Raw genomic sequence first — 19,258 nt, 5'->3', positions numbered from 1 at the left:
ACTGATGCAGGATTTCAGCCATGGACAAAACATAGCATAACATAGCATAGCATAACATAGCATAGGATAGCATAACATAGCATAGCATAGCATAACACAGCATAGCATAACATAGCATAACATAACATAAGATGACATAACATATCACCTGACACAACAGCATCTCTTGGACAGGTTATTTCAATAGCATTGACTGATGGATGTAGTGTGGACAGGTTCTAAAGCAAAACCATGGTCAGCATAATGATTTAGCCTACACTAGGAAGGATAAAACTGTGAAAATGTACAAATACAAAGAAATGGCCCAAAATGGATAAAATGCATATAAATATTTGGAAAATACTGTGTATATTGGTCTAACAGAAGCTCATCTTCTTATTAAAGAACTAAAATGTAATCCTCTCTCTAACATGTCAATGTTATTTATTGTGGACGCTAACATGAACAAGGCCAGACCTGTGTGGATTCCTTATTGGCTGCCTCAATTATTCTCATCATCCTCATCATCCAATAAGCCTGAACTTACAATTTACATGTAGATTCTTGAAATGGATTACTTGAATCATTTGAATACATTTTTGAATACTGAATTCTATATGATATTATTATGTATTATAAATACTGGATAGGCTACTACTTGAATCACTGTCATTCAGAAATGCATATAAACTATTGAATATGAAATATGACCACTTGTAAAGTAATTAATGCTTTATAGCTACCCCACATGGTACACAAAGGTGTCATGTTACATGGGAGATGATGTATGAGCTCTAATTAGCATCACCAGGTCAGGAGGGCAGTCTGCATCCAAAATGGCACCCTATTCCTATAGGCAATCCAGAGCCCTATGGGCCCTGGTCAAAATTGTGCACTATTTAGTGACTATTTACTCTAGGGTGCCAATTCAGACACAAATAGGCAAATAGGATTATCTACACAAATAGATACAGATCAAATCATCACTATGTGGTGGTAATTGACTGTCAAACATAGTTCAATTACCTTTTTTTTTTGCCCTCAAGTAAAGCGGAGAAAGACATTGAGGTTGAGAGAAGGAAGTATTAGTTGATATAGGCTGTGTGCACATGTATATCACACCTGTGTATCACCCCTTCAGTTACAGGCTATTTATTACCACTAATGAACACTTGCTACACTCTCCCTTCCTCAGCCACATAGTGGTGAGAGGAGACCTCTTGCAGCTGCAGATGTATCAGTTTACCTCTTTGATGTATATGAAAAAAACACTAGCATACTAAGCACTGAATCCATCACAGTCTTAATATGGTGCGTTATAATACTATACTACCTAATTGGCACATTGGATTTGGGATTGCAATTAAATGAGGAAATTATCATTATGGTAGGCATAATTACCGGAAGGCATAATTAGGCAGCAATTAGGCATAATACCTAAAAGAGCTTAACTATGCAGACAGCAACACAACTGTCATTATTACAATCGGCACTTGAACTTGGAGGGATGAACTTGTGAATGTGATCCATAACAATCAATCAGCATTCCTTCCCAAAATGTGTAATTAATGTGTTATTAGGTATACACAGGGGAAACATAAACAGGGGATAGATTGGTGGCAGTAAACTATTTGGATTGTAAAAATAAAAATAAATAGATAATGTAATGCCTACCTCAGCCTGTTCTCCTGAAATTACCTTCCTCTCCTCACTTCTCTATTTTCACAGAAAATTATTTGATAGCACCAGCGATCCTACCTTCTTCTGCAGTATCTCCAGGTGCGTTATGGATACGGTCCGTGGTGTTCATGCGCTGTATGTGCCTGGCCCGTTTATGTATGAGTCTTTTCTGACTCCTAGCTTCTACCAACATGTTGGAACAAAACAGCAGGAACGGGGCTGTAACTTCAGCCTGTGACAGACATAGCGTTTGGATAGGCGGGTGATGCCCAGGGAAAGGAAAAGTAGAGTTGACACCTGTGGGTGAATGAAATACTGTAAATGAGTTGATAAAATATGGATGGCTTTGGGTAATTATTTGTCACGTTCGTTGAGTACAGGATTGGACCAAGGTGCAGCGTGGAATGCATACATGTTTATTATTAAAGTAAACACAAGACAAAACAACAAAAGCAACGTAACGTGAAGCTCACAATGGCTACACACAAACAAGCCAAACAAGAGTCAAGATCCCACAACATAGGTAGGCAAAATGGCTACCTAAGTATGAACCCCAATCAGAGTCAACGATCGACAGCTGCCTCTGATTGGGAACCACACCCGGCCAACATAGATCTACACATACTAGATCATACACATAGATATACACGTATAAACTCACACACTGACCAAAGCAACGAGAAACAACATGCATTTACAGGTCAGGGCGTGACAGTACCCCAAAGGTGCGGACTCCGGCCGCAAAACCTAACTTAACAGGGGAGGGTCCGGGTGGGCATCTAGCCTCGGTGGCGGCTCCGGCACCGGGCGTGACGTCCTCTCCCTTTCTGCCTCCCCGTTGCACCCCTGGTCTGGACCTCGGCGCGATGCTTCCCCTCTCAGTCCTCCCACGATGCACCAAGCCCTGTCTGGACCCTGGTGTGGGAGGCCCTGACCCTGGAGAGGGGCCGACGTCTGGGCCTGGACCGGCAATCCCCCGCGAAACACCAAGCCCTGTCTGGACCTTGGTGTGGGAGGCCCCGACCCTGGAGAGGGGTTGACGTCTGGTTCTGGAGTGGAGCCGCTGACTGGAGCTGAACTGGACCCCGGTGGAGCGGACTACTCTGGCTCTGGACTGGAGCAGCTGACCGGGGCTGGACTAGGCACCGGTAGAGCGGACTGCTCTGGCACTGGAGTGGAGCCGCTGACCGGAGCTGAACTGGACCCTGGTGGAGCGGACTGCTCTGGCTCTGGACTGGAGCAGCTGACCAGAGCTGGACTGGGCACCGGTGGAGCGGACTGCTCTGGCACTGGAGTGGAGCAGCTGACCGGAACTGGACTGGGCACCGGTGGAGCGGACTGCTCTGGCACCAGCCGTACCGGACTGGGGACAAGCGCCACTGGTCTGGTGTGAGGAACAGGCATGGGCCGCACCGGGCTGGGAACACGCACCACTGGTCTGGTGCGAGGAGCAGGCACGGGCCGTGCCGGACTGAAGACACGCACTACTGGTTTGGTGCGAGGATCAGGAACGGGCCGTGCCGGACTGGGAACATGCACCACTGGTCTGGTGTGAGGAGCAGGCACGGGCCGTACCGGGCTGGCGACCCGCACCACTGGTTTGGTGCAGGGAGCATGTACGGGCCGTACCGGAATGGATACACGCACCACTGGTTTGGTAAGGGGAGCAGGTACGGGGCGTACCGGGCTGGTGACACGCACCACTGGTTTGGTGCGGGGAGCAGGTACGGGCCATACCGGACTGGATACACGCACCACTAGTTTGGTGTGGGGAGCAGGTACGGGGCGTACCGGGCTGAAGACACGCACCACTGGTTTGGTGCAGGGAGCAGGTACGGGCCGTACCGGACTGGATACACGCACCACTGGTTTGGTGCGGGGAGCAGGTACGGGGCGTACCGGGCTGGCGACACGCACCACTGGTTTGGTGCGGGGAGAAGGTACGGGCCGTACCGGACAGGATACACGCACCACTAGTTTGGTGTGGGGAGCAGGTACGGGGCGTACCGGGCTGGCGACACGCACCACTGGTTTGGTGCGAGGAGCAGGTACGGGCCGAACCGGACTGGATATACGCACCACTAGTTTGGTGCGGGGAGCAGGTACGGGGCATACCGGGCTGGAGACACGCACCACTGGTTTGGTACGGGGAGCAGGTATGGGCCGTACCGGACTGGATACACGCACCACTGGTTTGGTGCGGGGAGCAGGTACGGGACTGTGGAGGCGTACTGGAGGTCTGGAGTGTAAAGCTGGCACAACCCGTCCTGGCTGGATGCCCACTTTCGCACGGCACGTGCGGGGCGCTGGCACAGGATGCACTGGGCTGTGAACGCGCACTGGCGACACAGTGCGTAGGACTGGTGCAGGATATACTGGACCATGGAGGCGCACTGGAGACCAGGAGCGTTGAGCCGGCACAACCCGTCCTGGCTGGATGCCCACTTTCGCATGGCACGTGCGGGGCGCTGGCACAGGACGCACTGGGATGTGAATGCGCACTGGCGACACAGTGCGTATCTCCGCATACCTTGGTTCCTCAATGAACAAACGCTCCTTTTGTTGCCTGACCAGCTCCTCTCTCCGTGCATCCACTCATTCCTTCTCCCTACGGGCCTCCTACAGCGCCTCCTCTTGAAGGGAGCTCTCCTGCTCTATCCTCGCTATCAGCCCCCGTAATGTGGTGGCCTCCTCTCTTAAACTGCTGATCCGCAGGTCTTGGAGGACCTCTAAAATAGAGGCCTCCTCCTCTACAGTCAGCCCTTTCACGGCCTCCTGCAGCTTCGTCGACCACCCCGTTTGCCCCCCCAATTTTTTTTCTTGGGGTTGCCTCTCGGGTCTCCTTCGTCGTCTCACATTTTGGAGTCGCCGTCTTTTCTCCCTCGCTGCCTCTGTTTGCTCCCAAGGAAGGCGATCCATACCATCCTGGATCTCTTTCCACATCCATGATCCTTTTTCTTCCAGTATCTCCTCCCATGTCCAGGCTTTTTGCTTTTCCTGGCCACGCTGCTTGGTCCGTTGGAGGTGGGATCTACTGTCACGTTCGTTAAGTACAGGATTGGACCAAGGTGCATCGTGGAATGCATACATGTTTATTATTAAAGTAAACACAAGACAAAACAACAAAAGCAACGTAACGTGAAGCTCACAATGGCTACACACAAACAAGCCAAACAAGAGTCAAGATCCCACAACATAGGTAGGCAAAATGGCTACCTAAGTATGATCCCCAATCAGAGACAACGATCGACAGCTGCCTCTGATTGGGAACCACACCCGGCCAACATAGATCTACACATACTAGATCATACACATAGATATACACATAGAAACTCACACCCTGACCAAAGCAACGAGAAACAACAGGCATTTACAGGTCAGGGCGTGATATTATTTATATTTTTCTCAATAAGAGACAGAGGCTATTCTAGTCCATTTGGGATATTTTCATTTTCTAGAGCAAGGAAGTAGCATATGCATTGCTGCATTTTGCACTTCCAGGCCTACTATGCAGTTTAATTTGAACTTTAAGTTGAAAAGGTAAAAAATACAATTAAAACATTCCTGGATAATTCTGAATGTCAACATGGACTTGCTTTGTTTATTTAGGCATAGTTCAAACTGTGAGTTGTCTAGGCCTATGGAGTTGCAAAGTTGAGAGAGGAAAATAATAATAATAATAATAATTTCTTCTTTTAAATCTGGAAATCTGAAAAATTATACATTGGCTATTCATACAGTGCATTCTGAAAGTATTCAGACCCCTTCACTTTTTCCACATTTTGTTACGTTACAGCCTTATTCTAAATTGATTAAATAAATAGAAATTCCTCATCAATCTACACACAATACCCCATAATGAAAAAGCAAAAATCAGTTTATTGACATTTCCGCACATTTATTTAACATAAAGAACAGAAATACCTTACACTACCGTTCGAAAGTTTGGGGTCACTTAGAAATGTCCTTGTTTTCGAAAGGAAAGCAATTTTTTTGTCCATTAAAATAACATCAAATTGATCAGAAATACAGTGTAGACATTGTTAATGTTGTAAATGGCTATTGTAGCTGGAAACGGCTGATTTTTAATGGAATATCTACATAGGTGTACAGAGGCCCATTATCAGCAACCATCAGTCCTGTGTTCCAATGGCACATTGTGTTTGCTAATCCAAGTTTATCATTTTAAAAGGCTAATTGATCATCAGAAAACCATTTTGCAATTATGTTGGCACAGCTGAAAACTGTTGTGCTGATTAAAGAAGCAATAAAACTGGCCTTCTTGAGACTAGTTGAGTATCTGGAGCATCAGCAATTGTGGGTTCGATTACAGGCTCAAAATGGCCAGAAACAAAGATCTTTCTTCTGAAACTCTATTCTTGTTCTGAAAAATGAAGGCTATTCCATGCAAGAAATGGCCAAGAAACTGAAGATCTCGTACAACGCTGTGTACTACTCCCTTCACAGAACAGCTTAAACTGTCTCTAACCAGAATAGAAAGAGGAGTGGGAGGTCCCGGTGCACAACTGAGCAAGAGGACAAATACATTAGAGTGTTTAGTTTGAGAAACAGACACCTCACAGGTCCTCAACTGGCAGCTTCATTAAATAGTACCCCCAAAACACCAGTCTCAACGTCAACAGTGACGAGGTCCCGTGTAGCTCAGTTGGTAGAGCATGGCGCTTGCAACGCCAAGGTTGTGGGTTCGATTCCCACTGGGGGCCAGTATGATTTTTTTTTATAAATACATGTATGCACTCTGGATAAGAGCGTCTGCTAAATGACGTAAATGTAAAGAGGCGACTCCGGGATGCTGACCTTCTAGACAGAGCTGCAAACAAAAAGCCATATCTCAGACTGGCCAATAAAAATAAAATATTAAGATGGGCAAAAGAACACAGACTCTGGACAGAGGAAGATTGGAAAAAAAGTGTTATGGACAGACAAATCGAAGTTTGAGGTATTCGGATCACAAAGAAGAACATTTGTGAGATGCAGACCAAATGAAAAAATGCTGGAGGAGTGCTTGATGCCATCTGTCAAGCATGGTGGAGGCAATGTGATGGTCTGGGGTTGCTTTGGTGGTGGTAAAGTGGGAGATTTGTACAGGTTAAAAGGGATCTTGAAGAAGGAAGGCTATCACTTCATTTTGCAACCCCATGCCATACCCTGTGGTATTGATTGGAGCCAATTTCCTCCTTGTCACGATCGTTGGAGGAAGTGGACCAAGGCACAGCATGATATGCGTACATACTTATATTTGATTCACCACACGAAACAAAACAAAACGTGAAGCCCTAGGTAACAGCCACAAACCATACACGGAACAAGATCCCACAATACACTGTGGAAAACAGGCTGCCTAAGTATGGTGCCCAATCAGAGACAACAAGCAACAGCTGATACTCGTTGCCTCTGATTGAGAACCACCCGGCCAACACAGAAACACATGAGCTAGATAATGAACCTAGAACACAAACCCATAGAAACTACACACCCTGGCTCAACATAACAGAGTCCCAGAGCCAGGGCGTGACACTCCTACAACAGGACAATGACCCAAAGCACAGCTCCAAACTATGCAATAACTATTTAGGGAAGAAGCAGTCAGCTGGTATTCTGTCTATAATGGAGTGGCCAGCACAGTCACCGGTTGGGCTAAACTGAGCTGTCACTTCAGCACCCATAATATGAAGATTTACTATGTCTTAACTTATAGCCTAGGCCGAGCGTGAAATTAGTGACGGTATTAAAAATACCAAACTCTTAACCTAAAGGCAAAGAAAAATCAGACAGGCATGTTCGAGTCTAGGCAGGCATGGATTGTGGATTTCAACCCACTCCTCACTGCTATTACATTATAGAGAAAGGATAAACAGTGTCTATGATTGTGTCCCAAATGGCACACTATTCCCTACAGTGCAATACTTTTAATATAACAATATAAATATAATATGTAATATAATAATAATAATAATAATAATAATAATAATAATAATATGCCATTTAGCAGACACTTTTATACAAAGCGACTTACAGTCATGTGTGCATACATTTTTATGTATGGGTGGTCCCGGGGATCGAACCCACTAACCTGGCTTTACAAGCGCCATGCTCTACCAATTGAGCTACAGAGGACCACAAAAGGCACCTAAAGGACTCTCAGACCTTTCGACCAGGGTTCTGGTCAGGCGTAGTGCACTATAGAGGGAATAGGGTACCATTTGGGATGCAGTTATCTATGTATGTTCTATGGGCGTAGAAGGATCAAAATAGTATAGATATGTATTTGAATACTAGTTTTAAACACGGGAGTGGGTGTAACAGTTAGTTTACCCAACAGAAAAAGACGTATAGATAGTACTGAATTCTGAAACATGCCACAACGTTTTCAACCATCTCCCATCATCTCTCTGGCAGTCGTAATTAGTTGTCAAGAAAACTACTGAGGTGCTAAGCAGGTGACAGTTATAGGCCCTCGCCAGATTTGGGGGCTGCTAAGGTTGCGTGAAGTATTGTGCCAATGTGCCAACATCCCTCAGCGGCATCAATTTGGCTGGCAAAGGTGATCTTCAAACACTGCAGCCAGGAAAAATACATTGCTCTGGGTAATCTTATGAATTTCATGACAGGACAGAAACTATGTTCCCCTGGCTGATTCTGAAGACATGTGGTTGTAAACAATGTTTGGGAAAAGCCTGAGAGATATACATATTGTACCTACATGTTGCGTGTGTCTTAAGAAATGGATGCAGCTTTGTGCCAGATCCTCATCACACTTGTAGTCCTTGTTTTTGAAAAACAAACAGTAGAATAGAATAGTTAGTCCTCCGAGAAGGAAACTCTTTTTTTCTCACAAAGCACATGAAACAGTAAAGTTTTCATGTACATTGTGGTTCAATCCAAGCCATACAGTACGTAACTGGTTGTGTGTGTATGAAGGTAACCTAAGGGGTTAGATATTCTGAGGACTTTAAAAGTGCTTATTTGATGAATCACTGATTTTAATAGCATCTAATACTATATGACTTAGGACAGCCTTAGTAGGACTGCTATGAATCTTCTCCCATAATGCACTCTGGTTAGTCATTTGGCCTATGGGTGATTTTGAAACTAGGTCCCACTCAACACCTGTCCTGTACAGTGCCCTAAGTCCTATAGCATTCATTTGGCTATATATTTTTATTGTTATTTTATTTATATGAATCATCTTTTACCATTTCCAAGAAAAACATGTGTGTTTTCAGATTAGGCCTATAGGCTTCTTCTAAATATTTCAATGTGATGCAGCATTGTGAAGTTCCTTCTCTGTTATGTGGTTGTATCATGTGTCAAGCCTGAAGCAACGCTTAGTCTTAGTCCGTTTTTATTCTGCTTTGCCTCAAGAAATGACTGACTAGCTGAGTCACACCTTGTAACAAATTGGGTACAAGATCCTGAAATCACAATGCACCACAGACAGGGATTTACAGTTGTGTCAGAGAGCAGCAGCAGGTGGTTTACCTGTGAGATTCCCTAGTATCTTACCATGTAGTCGTTGTGACATTAGCCTAAATGTTACAACCTCCACAAACATACAACCAAGCAAGGGTGCACCTTATATTATGTCCCTGAGGAGCAGATAGGCCAATCTCTACAACCCTAACTATATAAGGCTATGCTGCTAACCCACAGCTTTGGGACATACTGTACACTGTATTTCTGTGAAAACTGGGGAAACTACAAGGAATATGCCAGGGGGATTTCGACTGGCGATGTTGAGGCTTGCATGGCATGCTATTTAATTCATGTTATGGATTTCTGAAGGGTATGAATCTCATGAGGTTGACAGAGGTGCATATGACTTACTAATGACCTCACCCAGTTTATTAAAATGTTTTACATTTAGCAGACGCTCTTATCTGATGTGGAGAGTCTGTTAGGGAGGGTGTATTGGTGGAGCGCTCTCTCTCTCTCTCTCTCGCGCTCTCTCTCTAAAAAGAAGGTAACGTTGAATACAATTATTTTTTAAATCAGCTATCACATAGCTGCTTTTATACAACTTTATACTTTATACAATAGTGATGCAAAATTGCATGAATATAATAACGTATGAATCATCTGCATTAACAATAAAGACATTAATAATTCCTAATAATATAATCTATAATTAAGTTAATTTATAATTTTCACTAGGCCTATTTATTAAGTGACGAACACTATGTAGAACCCTTCTTGACTTCCAAATAATATTTTCTTAGTTCTTAGCATTGCAGTTGCTAAGGATTATGAAAAAATATCATATAAATTCAAACAGTGGATAAATCATATTTTTGCACTGATTGTGGCACAGGCTTCAATCCAATGGGACATCTAAAGATACACATGAGGTCCCACACAGGGGACAATAGATATCAGTGCAGTCTGTGACATACTGTATGTTTGAAGTACACATGAGGACTCACAGGACAGAGACCATTTAGATGCAATGATTGCAGAAGGCTACATACACCACGTATACAAAGGTATGTGGACACCTTCAAATTGGTGGCTATTTCAGCCACAGCCTTTGCTGACAGGTGTATAAAATCAAGCATACAGCCATGCAATCTCCGTAGACAAACACTGGCAGTAGAATGGCCTTACATAAGAGTTCAGTTACTTTCAACGTGGCACCGTCATAGGATGCCACCTTTCCAACAAGTCAGTTCGTCAAATATCTGCCCTGCTAGAGCTGCCCCAGTCAACTGTAAGTGCTGTTATTGTGAAGTGGAAACGTCTAGAGCAACAACGGCTCAGCCACAAAGTGGTAGGCCACACAAGTTCACAGAACGGGAGCGTCGAGTGCTGAAGCACCTACCGCGTAAAAATAATCTGTCCTCGGTTGCAATACTCACTACCAAGTTCCAAACCGCCTCTGGAAGCAACGTCAGCACAAGAACTGTTCGTCGGGAGCTTCATGAAATGGGTTTCCATGGCCAAGCAGCCGCACACAAGCCTAAGATCACCATGCGCAATGCCAAGTGCCTGCCGGAGTGGTGTAAAGCTTGGTGCCATAGGACTCTGGAGCAGTGGAAACACGTTCTCTGGAGTGATTGAATCACGCTTCACCATCTGGCAGTCTGACGGACAAATATGGATTTGGCAGATGCCAGGAGAATGCTACCTGTCCCAATGAATAGAGCCAACTGTAAAGTTTGGTGGAGGAGGAAAATGGTCTGGGGCTGTTTTTCATAGTTCGGGCTAGGCCCCTTAGTTCCAGTGAAGGGAAATCTTAACGCCACAGCATACAATGACATTCTAGATTATTCTGTGCTTCCAACATTGTGGCAACAGTTTGGGGAAGTCCCTTTCCTTTCATCATGACAATGCCCCTGTGCACAAAGCAAGGTCCATGCAGAAATGTTTTGTCGAGATCAGTGTGGAAGAATTTGACTGGCCTGCACGGAGCCCTGACCTCAACCCCATCGAACACCTTTGGGATTAATTGGAACGCTGACTGCGAGCCAGGCCTAATCGCCCAACATCAGTGCCTGACCTCATTAATGCTCTTGAGGCTGAATGGAAGCAAGTCCCTGCAGCAATGTTCCAAAATGTATTGGAAAGCCTTCCCAGAAGAGTGGAAGCTGTTATAGCAGCAAAGGGGGTATCAACTCCATTTAATGGCCATGATTTTGGAATGAGATGTTCGACGAGCAGGTGTCCACATATTTTTGGTCATGTAGTATACATTTACTTTTGATACTTACGTATATTTAAAACCAAATACTTTTAGACTTTTACTCAAGTAGTATTTTACTGGGTGACTTTCACTTTTCCTTTAGTCATTTTCTAGTAAGGTACAGTGAGGGAAAAAAGTATTTGATCCCCTGCTGATTTTGTACATTTGCCCACTGACAAAGACATAATTAGTCTATAATTTTAATGGTAGGTTTATTTGAACAGTGAGAGACAGAATAACAACAAAAAAATCCAGAAAAGCTCATGTCAAAAATGTTATAAATTGATTTGCATTTTAATGAGGGAAATAATTATTTGACCCCTCTGCAAAACATGACTTAGTGGCAAAACCCTTGTTGGCAATCACAGAGGTCAGACGTTTCTTGTAGTTGCCACCAGGTTTGCACACATCTCAGGAGGGATTTTGTTCCACTCCTCTTTGCAGATCTTTTCCAAGTCATTAAGGCTTCGAGGCTGACGTTTGGCAACTCGAACCTTCAGATCCCTCCACAGATTTTCTATGGGATTAAGGTCTGGAGACTGGCTAGGCCACTCCAGGACCTTAATGTGATTCTTCTTGAGCCACTCCTTTGTTGCCTTGGCCGTGTGTTTTGGGTCATTGTCATGCTGGAATACCCATCCACGACCCATTTTCATTGCCCTGGCTGAGGGAAGGAGGTTCTCACCCAAGATTTGACGGTACATGGCCCCGTCCATCATCCCTTTGATGCGGTGAAGTTGTCCTGTCCCCTTAGCAGAAAAACACCCCCAAAGCATAATGTTTCCACCTCCATGTTTGACCGTGGGGATGGTGTTCTTGGGGTCATAGGCAGCATTCCTCCTCCTCCAAACACGGCGAGTTGAGTTGATGCCAAAGAGCTCGATTTTGGTCTCATCTGACCACAACACTTTCACCCAGTTCTCCTCTGAATCATTCAGATGTTCATTGGCAAACTTCAGACGGGCATGTATATGTGCTTTCTTGAGCAGGGGGACCTTGCGGGCGCTGCAGGATTTCAGTCCTTCACGGCGTAGTGTGTTACCAATTGTTTTCTTGGTGACTATGGTCCCAGCTGCCTTGAGATCATTGACAAGATCCTCCCGTGTAGTTCTGGGCTGATTCCTCACCGTTCTCATGATCATTGCAACTCCATGAGGTGAGATCTTGCATGGAGCCCCAGGCCGAGGGAGATTGACAGTTATTTTGTGTTTCTTCCATTTGCGAATAATCGCACCAACTGCTGTCACCTTCTCAACAAGCTGCTTGGCGATGGTCTTGTAGCCCATTCCAGCCTTGTGTAGGTCTACAATCTTGTCCCTGACATCCTTGGAGAGCTCTTTGGTCTTGGCCATGGTGGAGAGTTTGGAATCTGATTGATTGATTGCGTCTGTGGACAGGTGTCTTTTATACAGATAACAAGCTGAGATTAGGAGCACTCCCTTTAAGAGTGTGCTCCTAATCTCAGCTCGTTACCTGTATAAAAGACACCTGGGAGCCAGAAATCTGTCTGATTGAGAGGGGGTGAAATACTTATTTCCCTCATTAAAATGCAAATCAATTTATAACATTTTTGACATGCGTTTTTCTGGATTTTTTTGTTGTTATTCTATCTCTCACTGTTCAAATAAACCTCCCATTAAAAATTATAGACTGATCATTTCTTTGTCAGTGGGCAAACTTACAAAATCAGCAGGGGATCAAATACTTTTTTCCCTCACTGTATCTTTACTTTTACTCAAGTATGACAGTTGGGTACTTTTTATACCACTGGCAGTTAGTGGATTTCTGAGCAACAGGGGTCTCTGCTCATTAGTTATAAGATGACAAAAGAATAAAACAAATATTAAATAAAAATGGGGGTGAATACTTATCTAATAAGTTAGATGTTCCATTAATTCCATGGCTATTATAATTTATTAATCAGTTGCACTAACCATAATATAAAAATGCCTATGTAATTATATTATTAAGCTACTGTTTTACATTTACATTACATTTACGTCATTTAGCAGACGCTCTTATCCAGAGTGACTTACAAATTGGTGCATTCACCTTATAGCCAGTGGGATAACCACTTTACAATGTTTATTTGTTTTTTTCGGGGGGTGGGGTGGGGTAAGGGGGGGGTGAAGGATTACTTTATCCTATCCTAGGTATTCCTTAAAGAGGTGGGGTTCAAATGTCTCCGGAAGGTGGTGAGTGACTCCGCTGTCCTGGCGACGTGAGAGAACTTGGGAAGGTTGAACACCAGACGGGCTGCGGCATTCTGGATGAGTTGTAGGGGTTTATTGTCACAGGCAGGGAACCCAGCCAACAGCGAGTTGCAGTAATCCAGACGGGAGATGACAAGTGCCTGGATTAGGACCTGTGCCGCTTCCTGTGTAAGGCAGGGTCGTACTCTCCGAATGTTGTATAGCATTAACCTACAGGATCGGGTCACCGCCTTGATGTTAGCGGAGAACGACAGGGTGTTTCCAGGGTCACGCCAAGGCTCTTCGCACTCTGGGAGGAGGACACAACGGAGTTGTCAACCGTGATGGCGAGATCATGGAACGGGCAGTCCTTCCCAGGGAGGAAGAGCAGCTCCGTCTTGCCAAGGTTCAGCTTGAGGTGGTGATCCGTCATCCATACTGATATGTCTGCCAGACATGCGATTTGCTACCTGGTTATCAGAAGGGGGAAAGGAGAAGATTAGTTGTGTGTCGTCTGCATAGCAATGATAGGAGAGGCCATGTGAGGATATGACAGAGCCAAGTGACTTGGTGTATAGCGAGAATAGGAGAGGGCCTAGAACTGAGCCCTGGGGGACACCAGTGGTGAGAGCACGTGGTGCGGAGACAGCTTCTCGCCACGCCACTTGGTTGGAGCGACCGGTCAGGTAGGACGCAATACAAGAGTGAGCCGCGCCGGAGATGCCCAGCTCGGAGAGGGTGGAGAGGAGGATCTGATGGTTTACAGTATCAAAGGCAGCAGACAGGTCTAGAAGGACAAGAGCAGAGGAGAGAGAGTTAGCTTTAGCAGTGCGGAGAGCCTCCGTGATACAGAGAAGAGCAGTCTCAGTTGAATGACCAGTCTTGAAACCTGACTGGTTTGGATCAAGAAGGTCATTCTGAGAGAGATAGCAAGAGAGTTGGCTAAAGACGGCACGTTCAATAGTTTTGGAGAGAAAAGAAAGAAGGGATACTGGTCTGTAGTTGTTGACATCAGAGGGATCGAGTGTTGGTTTTTGAGAAGGGGTGCAACTCTCGCTCTCTTGAAGACGGAAGGGACATGGCCAGCGGTCAAGGATGAGTTGATGAGCGAGGTGAGGTAAGTGAGAAGGTCACCAGAGATGGTCTGGAGATGAGAGGAGGGGATAGGGTCAAGCGGGCAGGTTGTTGGGCGGCCTGCCGTCACAAGTCGCAAGATTTTATCTGGAGAGAGAGGGAGAAAGAAGTCAAAGCATACGGGTAGGGCAGTGTGAGCAGGACCAGCAGTGTCATTTGACTTAACAAACGAGGATCGGATGTCGTCAACCTTCTTTTCAAAATGGTTGTCGAAGTCATCCACAGACAGGGAGGAGGGGGTGGAGGGGAGGAGGATTCAGCAGGGAGGAGAAGGTGGCAAAGAGCTTCCTAGGGTTAGAGGCAGATGCTTGGAATTTAGAGTGGTAGAAAGTGGCTTTAGCAGCAGAAACTGATGAAGAAAATGTAGAGAGGAGGGAGTGAAAAGATGCCAGGAGGGAGTCTAGTTTTCCTCCATTTCCGCTCGGCTGCCCGGAGCCCTGTTCTGTGAGCTCGCAATGAGTCATCAAGCCACGGAGCTGGAGGGGAGGACCGAGCCGGCCCGGGAGGATAGGGGACATAAAGAGTCAAAGGATGCAGAAAGGGAGGAGAGGAGGGTTGAGGAGGCAGAATCAGGAGATTGGAGGGAGAAGGATTGAGCAGAGGGAAGAGATGATAGGATGGAAGAGGAGAGAGTAGCGGGAGAGAGAGAGCGAAGGTTGCGACGGCGCATTACCATCTGAGTAGGGGCAGAGTGAGTAGTGTTGGAGGAGAGCGAGAGAGAAAAGGATACAAAGTAGTGGTCGGAGACATGGAGGGAGTTGCAGTGAGATTAGTAGAAGAACAGCATCTAGTAAAAATGAGGTCAAGCGTATTGCCTGCCTTGTGAGTAGGGGGACGGTGAGAGGGTGAGGTCAAAAGAGGAGAGGAGTGGAAAGAAGGAGGCAGAGAGAAATGAGTCAAAGGTAGACGTAGGGAGGTTGAAGTCCCCCAGAACTGTGAGGGTGAGCCATCCTCAGGAAAGGAACTTGTCAAGGCGTCAAGCTCATTGATGAACTCTCCAAGGGAACCTGGAGGGCGATAAATGACAAGGATGTTAAGCTTAAATGGGCTAGTGACTGTGACAGCATGGAATTCAAATGAGGAGATAGACAGATGGGTCAGGGAAAAATAGAGAATGTCCACTTGGGAGAGATGAGGATTCCTGTGCCACCACCCCGCTGACCAGATGCTCTCGGGGTATGCGAGAACACATGGTCAGACGAGGAGAGAGCAGTAGGAGTAGCAGTGTTTTCAGTGGTAATCCATGTTTCCGTCAGCGCCAAGAAGTCGAGGGACTGGAGGGTAGCATAGGCTGAGATGAACTCTGCCTTGTTGGCAGCAACGGCAGTTCCAGAGGCTGCCTGAGACCTGGAACTCCACGTGGGTGGTGCGTGCAGGGACCACCATGTTAGAGAGGCAGCAGCCACGCGGTGTGAGGCGTTTGTATAGCCTGTGCGTAGAGGAGAGAACAGGGATAGAGAGAGGCATAGTTGACAGGCTACAGAAAATGGCTACAATAATGCAAAGGAGATCGGAATGAAATGAACTAAACATCTGGGAAAGGAGAGAGCGGGGCCTCCCTCACCACAACACCCAAATATAACTCTCCCAACTTCCACCTCAGAAACTATAATTGTTGTGAACTACAGCGGTTCAATGTTTTCTAGGAATAGACTAACTTAGTTTATTCAGCTAGCTAACGTGGTACAGTATTCTTCCGTGAAAATCGTCCAGGGCACCTAGTCATAAGACGCCACAGCCAGCTAGCATGCCGGACTCCAACAACACAGTTTAGCACCAATACTCGGCCACAACAAACCACCAGTGTGTCAACACGCCATGCAGATCGTTCGTGTCCGTGTCTAACGTTGTGGGTTAGTCCCGACAGCTTGAGCGAGTCCGTCGTCAACTTATTCAGCCAGTTAGTTAGCTAGAATAGTTAGCATACTAGCTAGCCATTGCTTTCAGACAAAGAAGAAACCCCTCCTTTCACGGCACGAACACACAGAGAGAGCCAAGCTAACGTTAACTAGTCACCCATGTCCCGAATTCCTTGAACGACTCTGGCTACCAATATGTAAAAACAAAACACAAATGTAGGTTATAACTTACCCCTAGCAGCTACTGTTAGCTAGCCAAGTGCAAAGCTAGCCACTGAATTGACTCAGCCAGTTCGCGTCTGTTCGCTAGGTCGTTCCAGCTATTGTTTACTAGTAGCTATCCAGGTAGCAACAAGCTAGCTAAATTTCAAGCACAGTAGCCACTTACTACCTAACGTTAATGGTTCAGACAATGAGGTTAGAAAACAGCTCAATGGTAGGCATTATTGTATGTAATTATTGTAGGCAGCCAGCTGGCGTAATTACAGGCACTCTCAGGCGTGAAACAACTATACCGTTGCTAGTAGTTGCCAGTAGCTACCCGCCAGCTAGTCCAGGTAGTGGGTTAGCTAGCTAGCCGTGCTTCACCGGGCTCAGCCGAATACAATACTAACCTACAATAATTACATACAACAACCCACGATAACTACCTACAATACCTAACTCACAATCTAAATACATAGTTTAAGCTTTACTCGACAAAGCCCAAACTATGTATAAAGCAAGCTTACCCCGACGACCTCACCCGTTTTACATTTCAATTTTTTATTTATGTTATCTATTTATTTATTTTACCCTGAAAGTTATTGGCTAATAGGATATATAAGTTATCCTGTACGAGCTTATGTACCGAATGCATTACGATGTTACAGGTGTCAAACTTATGGGCATGTAGCAGCAATGTGTAGGAGGGAGGTTCCAAGGTGTGAGAAGTGTGCAGAAGGGCATGAGACAAAGGAATGTGTAGCATTGGGGAAAGTAGCGGTATGTGCTTATTGTAGGGGTGCCCATGGGGCTGGGGATCAGAAATGTCCGTGCGAGAGAGGCAGGTTGAGGTTTCCAGGGTAAGAGTAGTGCAGAAGTTGTCATATGCTGAGGCAGTGAAGAAAGTAGAGGAAAATGGGTCAAGGGGGAGGAGTGGTGAGAGAAGTAGTTATGTACCAGTACAGCGGGATAGGCCAAGAAGTGATATATGCTTCAGTAAGATTGGATTTTTAGCATTTATAGCAATGGTTATTAATTGTACTGCAGGGATGGAACATAAGTCGAAGAAAATTGAGGTTGTGGTGGCAGCTGCAGAGAGGTATTTGGGTGTGTGAGACTTTACATCAGAAGAGTTACATGGTGTGTTAAGTGGTGATGTCCCATACTTTCAGGTTGAGGGCATGAGGTAGGATTAAATAGATTTAAATAGCGGAGTAGGGTGGTGTAAATGTTATTTTATCAATTTTTTTGTTGAATTTGTGAGTGTAGTGTTAGATGGTAGGGTATTTCTTTATTGTATTTTTTTTTTCAAGCAAAATATAAGGAAGTTGTACTCCAGTCTAGTAGGTGGCGGTAATGCAACATATTGGATGCCAACCGCCGTTAAACCTCATCAAAGAAGAAGAAGAAGTTATCGGCTAACTAGTTTTTCTTCCGGATTAGTCCAACATGGTCGCGTCCTTATGATTTACGATATATGTACAGTCAAGCTGCAAAAAACTTGAAAACATGCAAATCAAAGAAATAGTCAAGTGGAATGTACGGGTGTCTATGCTGTACGCTTTCGGTATATGGACATTGCTCGGCACATACGGATATTATCAGTACATGGGGCGCAATGAAGAAAAGCCAGGTAGGCTACTTGCTTCACAGCCGCTCAGCTAGCTAACGTTGGCTAACTAGCTAGCTAGCGGCCACAGCTTGTCTAGCTATCTATCTAAATACCAATACCATAGCTACAGATCACATTATATTATGGACTGTTGTTGAACAAAGTTGCTAATGATTTCTAATGAAAGTGCTTCCAAAGATTGACTATTCAATTTCCTCGACCTTGCAATTGTTGATAAGCTCAAGTTAGACTTTGTCAGAAATGTATCAGCTTTCAGCACAGATTTACCTTTATTGAATGACAAAATTGCATGTTTAGTAAATTCTGTATGTTTCTTCGTCTTGTCTTCCGGCAGTCAAAGAAGAGAAGGAGGAAGAACCTCCAAATCCTAGAGAAGTGACTATCCAGAGTGCCCACATGAAAACCACCATCATATACAAGGAAAACTTTGTTCCTTATTCTACAAGGATCTACAATTTTGTCAGCTCGCTCAGTGGGGACTCAGCATCTGCAGACAGCCAAGACAATACAAAGTAATGGTGAAAATGTACATGGACAGATGCCATTGCCTGCCTAGGCCATCATGCCTAGGCTACCACATTTTAGATGTGTGTAGCTAAATACTTAGTGTTAATTCCTATCTTGTAAATTGTACTTTGATTATATCTCTGTGTGTAAAATACACTGATTTAAATTATTTGTTACTTGTACAATTAATTTAAATACCACAATATCCCTCTGTTCGAGAACCCCTCTGCAAGCCTTGAAACCCTCTCTACCTACACTGCATACATTCTCAATGCGATGTGGCAGTCCTGTGCATTGGTGCTGTATTACATTAAATCCAATCAGATTTTTTGCAAACATCTGAAATAGGAGCATAACCTTTATACAACTA

The 19,258-nt window shown here is 45.1% G+C and overlaps 1 protein-coding gene and 1 long non-coding RNA gene across 2 annotated transcripts in view; one reads left to right on the top strand and one right to left on the bottom strand.

Moving 5' to 3' along the window:
- Nucleotides 1-1,813, bottom strand: part of LOC121533090 (collagen alpha-1(XVII) chain-like) — a 29,767-nt gene extending 27,954 nt beyond the window's left edge. Inside the window, exon 1 of the mRNA XM_045221014.1 lies at nt 1,738-1,813. The gene's annotated coding sequence lies outside the window, so the exon portion shown is untranslated. The remainder of the gene's footprint in view (nt 1-1,737) is intronic.
- Nucleotides 1,814-18,169: 16,356 nt separating this feature from the next.
- On the top strand, nt 18,170-19,057 carry LOC121532614. The gene is made up of 2 exons (XR_005994340.2): nt 18,170-18,381; nt 18,716-19,057. It is a non-coding gene; the product is annotated as an uncharacterized LOC121532614 (long non-coding RNA).
- The last annotated feature ends 201 nt before the right edge of the window (nt 19,058-19,258 follow it).

Source organism: Coregonus clupeaformis, chromosome 7, assembly GCF_020615455.1.
Source record: "Coregonus clupeaformis isolate EN_2021a chromosome 7, ASM2061545v1, whole genome shotgun sequence".
NCBI classification, from domain to species: Eukaryota; Metazoa; Chordata; class Actinopteri; order Salmoniformes; family Salmonidae; genus Coregonus; species Coregonus clupeaformis.
Note: the sequence above shows the minus strand (reverse complement) of the source record. Positions and strands in the feature narration are given on the sequence as shown.